General features: G+C 40.1%; 1 protein-coding gene across 2 annotated transcripts in view; it reads right to left on the bottom strand.

Moving 5' to 3' along the window:
* Positions 1 to 10,054, bottom strand: part of MPPED2 (metallophosphoesterase domain containing 2) — a 129,369-nt gene that overhangs the window by 104,154 nt on the left and 15,161 nt on the right. The gene's annotated exons all lie outside the window — the stretch shown is intronic.

Below are 10,054 nucleotides of genomic sequence, written 5' to 3'. Positions count from 1 at the left end.
AAAGCTCTCAATAAAACAGAGTGAACTGTATGACTTATTCCTTTTAACCTCTGTAGAACCTTATTAGTCCTTTCTAGACATTGTGTCACTATTAACATCAAATGTATTGGAAATTATGAGTCAAATAATATATTAGCCAAAATAACACCAATAAATTGCTAAGCTGCAAGGCTTAGCATAAAAATGAAAAACACTAACGGAACATAGTGCAGTTTGTACAAACCATGTGCAGTCTAGAATCATGCATAATGTAACAGTGCAACTGCTAACAGCAGGCTCACACAAGATAATTTACACTTGTTTTTATGGACATGAGGAACTGATCTTTGAAGTTGTCCCTAATGAGATTCTGCGTGGCCCTAACAGCATCCTGAGAGAGTGTGCCGGTTTTCTCCGCTGCATCCGGTGTATATTTATAATGTAGACTACAGACTCATTTAAATTATTTGCAGAATTGTTGTAGCTGTGTTGGTCCCAGGATATTACAGAGACAAGCTGGGTGAGGTAATATCTTTTATTGGATCAACTTCTGTGTAAACTTGAAAGCTTGTCTCTTTCACCAACATAAGGTCTTCTTCACCAACAGGAATTGGTCCAATCAAAGCTACTGCCTCCCCCACCTTGTCTCTCATTTAAATGAGACCTGGATATTGGTGTCTCTCTCTTCACCCCATTTTAAAAAGGGATTCTCACACTAGGGGAATCCTCACTAATATATCAAACTTTCCACCTTTCAAGTGCTTTTTAATATTGCCTCTGCCTCTTTTTCTTATCTTCACAAGATATGTTGGTGTGGTTAATAAAGTTTCTCTCTCTTACAGCCCATATGAACTTTCAACTTGATTCTGCTGTGATGTCTAAATACTGACACTATGACATCCCAGTTATATCTTTAACAAGTGATTCATCTCTAAAACACAGCACTGTTTTGTAACTCACAGGATCCAGGAGAGGTGAAGCTGGATAATGAAGCAGAAAACTTTCATTCAAACACAAACACAAAACTAGTGGAAAAGTCATTTTTTGTAAACTATAAATAATCTTTTTTAAAATTTTCCACCATTTTGATGGTTCTTAAAATTATGACCTTGCCTGGAGGACCATTTAGTGAATGCTATTTACAAAATATCACCTTTGACAACCCCTGAAGTAACTACACCACCTTTCACTTCTTAGGGGATACTATGGTTGATACCCACAACCACTACAGAGTGGCAAATGTTGAGTTTTTAATGGCATTTGTAAGCTTTCAAATGTGCAAAGAGCTAAGCTCCTTGTACGAATCTTGGACTCTGACTTACATTAGGTCAATCCTAAAGATACTGAAGTGTCCTGTGGTATCTGATGATAAACATAACTTTCATATGAGAAAGTGGTCACCCATAAACACCTGCTTCAGTTAACTAAGTAATATTAGCACTGTATTCGCTTTATTTTATGTATTCTCTTAGTAGATTAGGGAACAGTATATATACTATTTATCCATCAATCTAAGGCAAAACTAGCAAACTTTTAAAGGTGACCACTTTATGTGACAAGTGCCAGAAGAAGATCTTGTTTGTTTTGGGGAAAAGGGGAAATTAATCACCATATGAGTCATAGTAACTCTTAAATAGGCTCTGTTTCATGCTGGAAAATAAAAAAATGAATCCATAAATTAATTGGAAACATCCTGTTGGTCCAGTTGAGACATTCTTATGTCCTAGGGATATAGAGTATATTGCACAGAAGTAGATGGCTTGGGGAATCGGTAATGGGATATGTGGTTGTTCACTTAGATCACCGTTTCTAATCTGACTTTAAACAAACAGAAACATATAACTGACTTTAAAAAAAAAACGAGGAGTACTTGTGGCATCTTGGAGACTAACAAATTTATTGGGGCATAAGCTTTCGTGGGCTAAAACCCACTTCATCGGATGCATGCAGTGGAAAATACAGTAGGAAGATATATATCCACAGAGAACATGTCAGTCTGCTTCCTCATGGACCAATGTTTGCGTTGCAAATGCAACCACTACATTAATAAATTAATTAACAAATATATTTGTTAGTCTCTACGGTGCCACAAGTACTCCTCGTTTTTTCACTACATTTAGCTTTCACTGACGAAATGCCTAGGGCTCAGTGGGCCTGAGGACGAATCTACCCTTTCAATCCTGAAAGAAGTAAGAGATGAGGGTCATTTGTGGGACACTATGAAGGAAGTTTTAATGGCAACTACAATAGCACTGTAAAGAGAGGGTTTTTCTCCCAGTGCAGTCAGCCTGGCACCTTTCACAAGCACACTAAGCTTAACAGAAGAAAAATTGTAAAGAATAAAATAATAATAATAATAATAATGTGTGTCTTTAAAGTGGTTAGGCTCTGGGCACGGCACTGAAAGGTTAAAATGACCTTGCACGAGTATGTAAACATACAAGCCCTTGTTCAGCACTGAGAAATTCCCTTGTGAGCAACTACAAAACACAAGACTAGAGGCTTAAGAGCTGAAAAAAGCTTTTGTTAAGGAAATAATAAAACACAAACAACTTCAGATTGACTCTGGTATTAAAGCTTCAGTAGTAATGTGTGCCATATGCAATCACTATATTTCATGCTAGAGCAGGAATGCCTTCAAACTCGTATGCAGACAGTAAAATCCTAACACACAAAGCACAGCTGCAGGACATGGAAAAAGAGCTATACTTAATTCCAATATTTTTTCCTCTAGTTGCTTGCTGGTTATTTCAAATCATTTGCTCATCTTTCATTTTCCATTTATTCTGTTCCCTGCCTGACATCATTGTGTTTTTCACTTGCTATTTTCCTGCATTCCTTCTGTATTTTATTACACAGGAGGCATAGTGGCCCTTCAGACTGTGCCTAACAAAACTGCATTATTTCTTTATAGTGTGACTCAAGGTAAAATCTTCCCTGCAAATTGTTATTTCTTGCATGAAATCTGCTAATGGCTCCTAGTTCATTTAGGGCCTGACCACAAGCTCATTTATGTCACTTGAAAAACTTCCACTGACTTTCATTGGATCAAACCCTTTAATTCTATATTGGACAAAATAAACACATCATAAAAGATGGGCAGCTAAAGCGTCTTGCCATTCTATACATGTTGTCTTAAGCTTCTAAAGAAAGAGGTGGCTGGAAAAATGTTTCTTGCATGTACAATTCATAATTACAGCATGAACAGACCATCAGGAAAACAACATAATACAAAGTTCATTTTTCACTTAAATTGGGATTTCTCTTTAATCTAGACCATAGCTGAATTGCAAAGGGTCTTTACAGTAAAATCCTCTCAGTATTAATGGGATCTAGCTGAATCAGACTGAAAAAAAAACAGAGCATTTAATTTACTTGAGAGCAATACCATTAGGACTCCCTTTTCCTTTTTGCCCCAAGAAACTGAATGCTCGACTTACATACACATTTCAAAACACACCCTTTTCTCCAAGGCGTTGAATTTACGATACCAGATAATTAACAACAAATGGTGAAAACTCCAAGAGTTAAAGGTCTTAGTTTTGTTGCCAAAATGGTGTCTCAGATTCCGAAATAAACAAAGATTGTGCCTCCTTCCATTAATAGTGTGGCACTGTCAAGATGTGGCAACACAAACTAGTCTGGCAAAAATACCATCAAAGGTCACAGTAGAAAAAAAGAAAAGAAAAAACCTTATAAATAATACCCTTAGTGGATTATTATTTTCTCTCCTTTTTTTTTTTTTAATTCTCACAGGGTATCTAAAAACTTGTATTGCTGTATTTGATCTGTACTGCCTCATTATAATGATAACATTCCTAGTAGACAAAATAGTCTAGAAACTTAGCACAAGCAAGTAAAACAATCTTCAAAGGATCCAAGAGGTTGCAATATGGATCAGACCTCAACATGTCAAAATGTTCTTCTTCTCAAGCTATATATAGAGATCCTGTCACTATATAGGTTCTGCATATAAAATGCCATCCTTTTCAAAACTACAAACAGCTCTTCTTCATACGCAAAGAGGAAAGAAAATCAAGGTAGTATCTAAGAGGACACCATTTATTTGAAATCTAGTCTTTTTTTAAAATGAGTTTAAAAGTAGTTTACACATATCTGTGGGTTTCCCACCCAATTTTTGTGGTTTTACAGTCACACTAATTTTTTAAAATGTATTCTCTCTCTTCTTTGTGCAAGTTTGTCACACAGCAACAGAGGAAACCAAAAACTGGCTGACTACGTTGGGCAAAAAACATGGCCAAAAAACATGGCCTTGTTTACACCCAAAGTTGTACAACTTATATATATATATATATATATGTTATATATGTTAAAGCAGTACACCCCCCTTGTGTGGATGCAGTTATATTAGTATAAAGATGCTTACAGCAGTATAGTTTAATCCCCTGTGGGAAAGGGAATAAACTATACTAGTATATAACATCTTTATGTTCTTTTAGTTTACTCCATACTAGCTAGGTGTTGTTCAGTAAGAAAAACCACACCCTAAACCAACATAGTTATACTGATACAAAAACTGTGTGTAGTGCAGGTTTGAAACTTCCCGTACATTAAAACAGATCAAAAAAATCCCAAAATATTGATGTTTTCTGCAAAAATTTGAACTCAAAACAAATTGCAAAAATAGTTTCATTTTTCGACCAGCTGTGCTATACATTTGCCATCAAATGCACAAAGAAAACAAACTCAAAATGTGGACTCCACTGCATTCCACCCCAAATATTTGCTAGTTATGGCAAACCATAAGCTACTTATAATCAAACTAGGTTCACCGGGGAAAGGAGACTAAAGCCCTGAGGTAAGTGGGACGTGGGATACCGGGAGGAAGCACGAGAAGGAGAGCGCGAGAGGGGAGGGCTCCTGCCTCATACTAAGAAAGCAAGACAAACAGCAAGTTATCTCAAGTGCCAATACACAAATGCAAGAAGCCTGGGAAACAAGCCGGGAGAACTGGAAGTCCTGGCACAGTCAAGGAATTGTGATGTGATTGGAATAACAGAGACTTGGTGGGATAACTCACATGACTGGAGTACTGTCATGGATGGATATAAACTGTTCAGGAAGGACAGGCAGGGCAGAAAAAGTGGGGCAGTTGCATTGTATGCAAGAGAGCAGTATGACTGCTCAGAGCTCAGTATGAAACTGCAGAAAAACCTGAGAGTCTCTGGATTAAGTTTAGAAGTGTGAGCAACAAGGGTGATGTAGTGGTGGGAGTCTGTTATAGACCACCGGACCAGGGGGATGAGGTGGACAAGGCTTTCTTCCGGCAACTGATGGAAGTTACTAGATCGCAGGCCCTGGTTCTCATGGGAGACTTCAATCACCGTGATATCTGCTGGGAGAGCACTACAGCGGTGCACAGACAATCCAGGAAGTTTTTGGAAAGTGTAGCGGACAATTTCCTGGTGCAAGTGCTGGAGGAACCAACTAGGGGCAGAGCTCTTCTTGACCTGCTGCTCACAAACCAGGAAGAATTAGTAGGGGAAGCTAAAGGGGATGGGAACCTGTGAGGCAGTGACCATGAGATGGTGGAGTTCAGGAAGAAAGGAGAGCAGCAGAATATGGACCCTGGATTTCAGAAAAGCAGACTTTGACAACGCCAGGGAACTGATGGGCAGGATCATCTGGGAGAATAACATGAGGGGGAAAGGAGTCCAGAAGAGCTGGCTGTATTTTAAAGAATCCTTATTGAGGTGACAGGGACAAACCATCCCGAAGTGTAGAAAGAATAGTAAATATGGCAGGCGACCAGCTTGGCTTAACAGTGAAATCCTTGCTGATCTTAAACACAAAAAAGAAGCTTACAAGAAGTGGAATATTGGACAAATGACCAGGGAAGAGTATAAAAATATTGCTCAGGCATGCAGGAGTGAAATCAGGAAGGCCAAATCACACCTGGAGTTGCAGCTAGCAAGAGATGTTAAGAGTAACAAGAAGGGTTTCTTCAGGTATGTTAGCGACAAGAAGAAAGTCAAGGAAAGTGTGGGCCCCTTACTGAACGAGGGAGGCAACCTAGTGACAGAGGATGTGGAAAAAGCTAATGTACTCAGTGCTTTTTTTGCCTCTGTCTTCCACGAACAAGGTCAGCTCCCAGACTACTGCACTGCGCAGCACACATGGGGAGGAGGTGACAAGCCCTCTGTGGAGAAAGAAGTGGTTCGGGACTATTTAGAAAAGCTGGACGAGCACAAGTCCATGGGGCCGGATGCGCTGCATCCGAGAGTGCTAAAGGAGCTGGCGGATGTGATTGCAGAGCCAATGGCCATTATCTTTGAAAACCCATGGCGATCGGGAAAGGTCCCAGATGAGTGGAAAAAGGCTAATGTAGTGCCCATCTTTAAAAAAGGGAAGAAGGAGGATCCTGGGAGCTACAGGCCAGTCAGCCTCACCTCAGTCCCTGGAAAAATCATGGAGCAGGTCCTCAAGGAATCAATTCTGAAGCACTTAGAGGAGAGGAAATTGATCAGAAACAGTCAGCATGGATTCACCAAGGGCAAGTTATGCCTGACTAATCTAATTGACTTCTATGACGAGATAACTGGCTCTGTGGATGAGGGGAAAGCAGTGGACGTGTTGTTCCTTGACTTTAGCAAAGCTTTTGACACAGTCTCCCACAGTAAACTTGCCAGCAGGTTAAAGAAGTATGGGCTGGATGAATGGAAGATAAGGTGGATAGAAAGCTGACTAGATTGTCTGGCTCAATGGGTAGTGATCAATGGCTCCATGTCTAGTTGATAGCTGGTATCAAGTGGAGTGCCCCAAGGGTTGGTCCTCGGGCCAGTTTTATTCAATATCTTGATTAATGATCTGGAGGATGGTGTAGATTGCACCCTCAGCAAGTTTGCAGATTACACTAAACTGGGAGGAGAGGTAGATACGCTGGAGGGTAGGGATAGGATACAGAGGGCCCTAGACAAATCAGAGGATTGGGACAAAAGAAATCTGATGAGATTCAACAAGGACAAGTGCAGAGTCCTGCACTTAGGACGGAAGAATCCCATGCACCGCTACAGACTAGGGACCGAATGGCTCGGCAGCAGTTCTGCAGAAAAGGACCTAGGGGTTACAGTGGACGAGAAGCTGGATATGAGTCAACAGTGTGCCCTTGTTGCCAAGATGGCCAATGGCATTTCGGGATGTATAAGTAGGGGCATTGCTGGCAGATCGAGGGATGTGATCGTTCCCCTCTATTCGACACTGGTCAGGCCTCATCTGGAGTACTGTGTCCAGTTTTGGGCCCCACACTACAAGAAGGATGTGGAAAAATTGGAAAATATCCAGCAGAGGGCAACAAAAATGATTAGGGGACTGGAATACATGACTTATGAGGAGCGGCTGAGGGAACTGGGATTGTTTAGTCTGCAGAAGAGAAGAATGAGGGGGGATTTGATAGCTGCTTTCAACTACCTGAAAGGGGGTTCCAAAGAGGATGGATCTAGACTGTTCTCAGTGGTAGCAGATGACAGAACGAGGAGTAATGGTCTCAAGTTGCAGTGGGGGAGGTTTAGGTTGGATATTAGGAAAAACTTTTTCACTAGGAGGGTGGTGAAACACTGGAATGCGTTACCTAGGGAGGTGGTGGAATCTCCTTCCTTAGACTCTTTTAAGGTCAGGCTTGACAAAGCCCTTGGTGGGATGATTTAGTTGGGGATTGGTCCTGCTTTGAGCAGGGGGTTGGACTAGATGACCTCCTGAGGTCCCTTCCAACCCTGATATTCTATGATTCTATGATCATAGGTGTTATTTTTAACAATTACAGGTAAAAGAATTCCACGAAAAAGTGTGACTGATAAGTTGATGAGTCCCTTTAAACTACTAATGTTGCTATAGCCTCTTAGAGGATGGTTCTGCTCCAATGAAACCAATGAGAGTGTTACCACTGACTTTAACGGGATGGGAGGAGGACAGAGTCCTGAGTTACAACAAACTTTGAATTACATGAAATTTGAATTTCAAGTACAGTACTGTTTCTCCCAAAATTCACAGCCATTTATTGCCTTGCTGCACTTGAGGATTCACAGAAGGGTTCTTTATTTTCCAACTGTTGGACAAAAGCAAACATGACATTCAAAAGATGGATATTCTAATATAACTGAAACCTGGTGGGCTTTTTCTTTGTGTCCTCTAACATGGGTATCAGGGAAAATGTACAATATTTGCACCATTGCCTCCCTGCAAACTGACAGAGTAGCTAAACATTTAGGAATAATGTACTGACCCTGCTGCTCTCAGGCACTGCACTCAATTCCTTATGCCACAGAAACTGTAAATGTGGTAACTAACAAGTTCCTGGCTTATAAATGCATTAGATAAGGTCCCTCTCTCAAACACAAACACCTCCCCAGCAGCTATCCTCCTAGGAAGGGACAGAACTAGTCTACTAAGCTGAGTGGCTGTGTGCTTTTAAATCCAATGTACTGGACATAAGGTAATGCTGAGTACAATAAGTCAGGGCTCTGCTGTGAAGGAGCCTCCAGTACCATCTCTTCTTCTCAACATCTATTTGGGTCTTTGTAGCCCTAATGTCAAGCAATATACAGAGAAGAAAGGGCTTGGAATAATGACAGGTTTCAGAGTAGCAGCTGTGTTAGTCTGTATCCACAAAAAGAAAAGGAGTACTTGTGGCACCTTAGAGACTAACAAATTTATTTGAGCATAAGCTTTCGTGAGCTACAGCTCATTTCATCCACGACTTGGAATAAGAAATCCAAAAATTGAGATAAATAAATCTTACTAGATACCATGGTATAATAGTTCAAAAGGGAAGAATAATCTCTTGGTAAAAACAGGATAGGGTTTTGGTTTTCTTGTTGTTACTTATTTTGTCTGTATACATAATGAAACATAATGAGATAGGGTGGTATCATCCTAACTTTAGACATGGGAATAGGAAGAACAGACAAGATGTTTGATAGAAGACTATCTATGTATTAACAGGTAAATGGAAGAACCAGGAAAAGATGGTACGATCCTGATTCTCAGGTCCAGCTGAGCTTCACAAAGCATAAAGAGGGCTACCTATATTTTGGGGCAGGCGAAAGGCTGGTTAGGTCCCCAAGTGACTCAACATTCCAGTGACCAAGAATAGTCAGAACACATCCACATGCATCTTGCTCAACCCATGCTCTCCTGCCCTAGCAGCTACAAGAGAGATAGATCTACTATGCAAGGATAGTCCCCATTGGATGGATCTGTTGGTTTATGGCCCCTACTCTGCTGGACTGCATAAAGGGACTCTTAACACAATGAAAACTCAGGTCCCCAGGACTTTCAGTGTCCTGCTTTAAACATTGGGGAAGTACATCTCTGCATGCTGGACCTCTATTGTATTAGATTCTATAATCTTGTTTTGCAATGTCCATTGAAATAAAATCCTAAAAAGTCTAGTTGTGTTTATTACACAGCACTTCCTGTTACAATGTTTTTAACTTATACGTATTTTCCCTTTTGGTCACTACCTCTCCTGAGGATTAGTACAAAATTCCAAAATGCTACACAGTAAATAAGGTCACTGTATTGGGTATGTCTTTGCCTTATAAATAGAAGCAACAAAAACACAGCAGATCATCTTTATACTGTTTATTTGAATCAGACAAACCTTAAGAACTCAGACCTTGTCTGCTCTGCATCAAAATTAAAAAAATTATGACAAGAATAGGGTACCCAGTGTCCTTAGCCAAAATGTCCTCTCTTTATCTGTTGAGCAGTGAGCTATGTTCAAGTTGGTTGCTGCGCTCCACCTCACAGGTGGCTGCATTTCAATGGTGTAATATGTATATAGTTAGTGAAGCATTTTAGGATATTTTGGAATGAATGCTGCTAAGTACATTTAAAATATCCTTAGTCTATGCATTTTGTACAGCTCTGCACATAACAAATGAGAAACAAAAGAAAATTCAAAATCAGGCATGATAAAGCAGGAACAAGATCTCTGATATAAATGGGATTGCCCCTTCTTATATTTCATTTGAATTTGCCCCACAGATTATATATGCCAATATTTCAAGGATTAGTACATACTGGAATCCTTTCTAGGGACTTGGAAAAAACTGGT

Source organism: Lepidochelys olivacea (genome assembly GCF_965140295.1).
Source record: "Lepidochelys olivacea isolate rLepOli2 genome assembly, chromosome: 6".
NCBI classification, from domain to species: Eukaryota; Metazoa; Chordata; order Testudines; family Cheloniidae; genus Lepidochelys; species Lepidochelys olivacea.
This window is presented reverse-complemented; position numbering and strand designations above follow the sequence as displayed.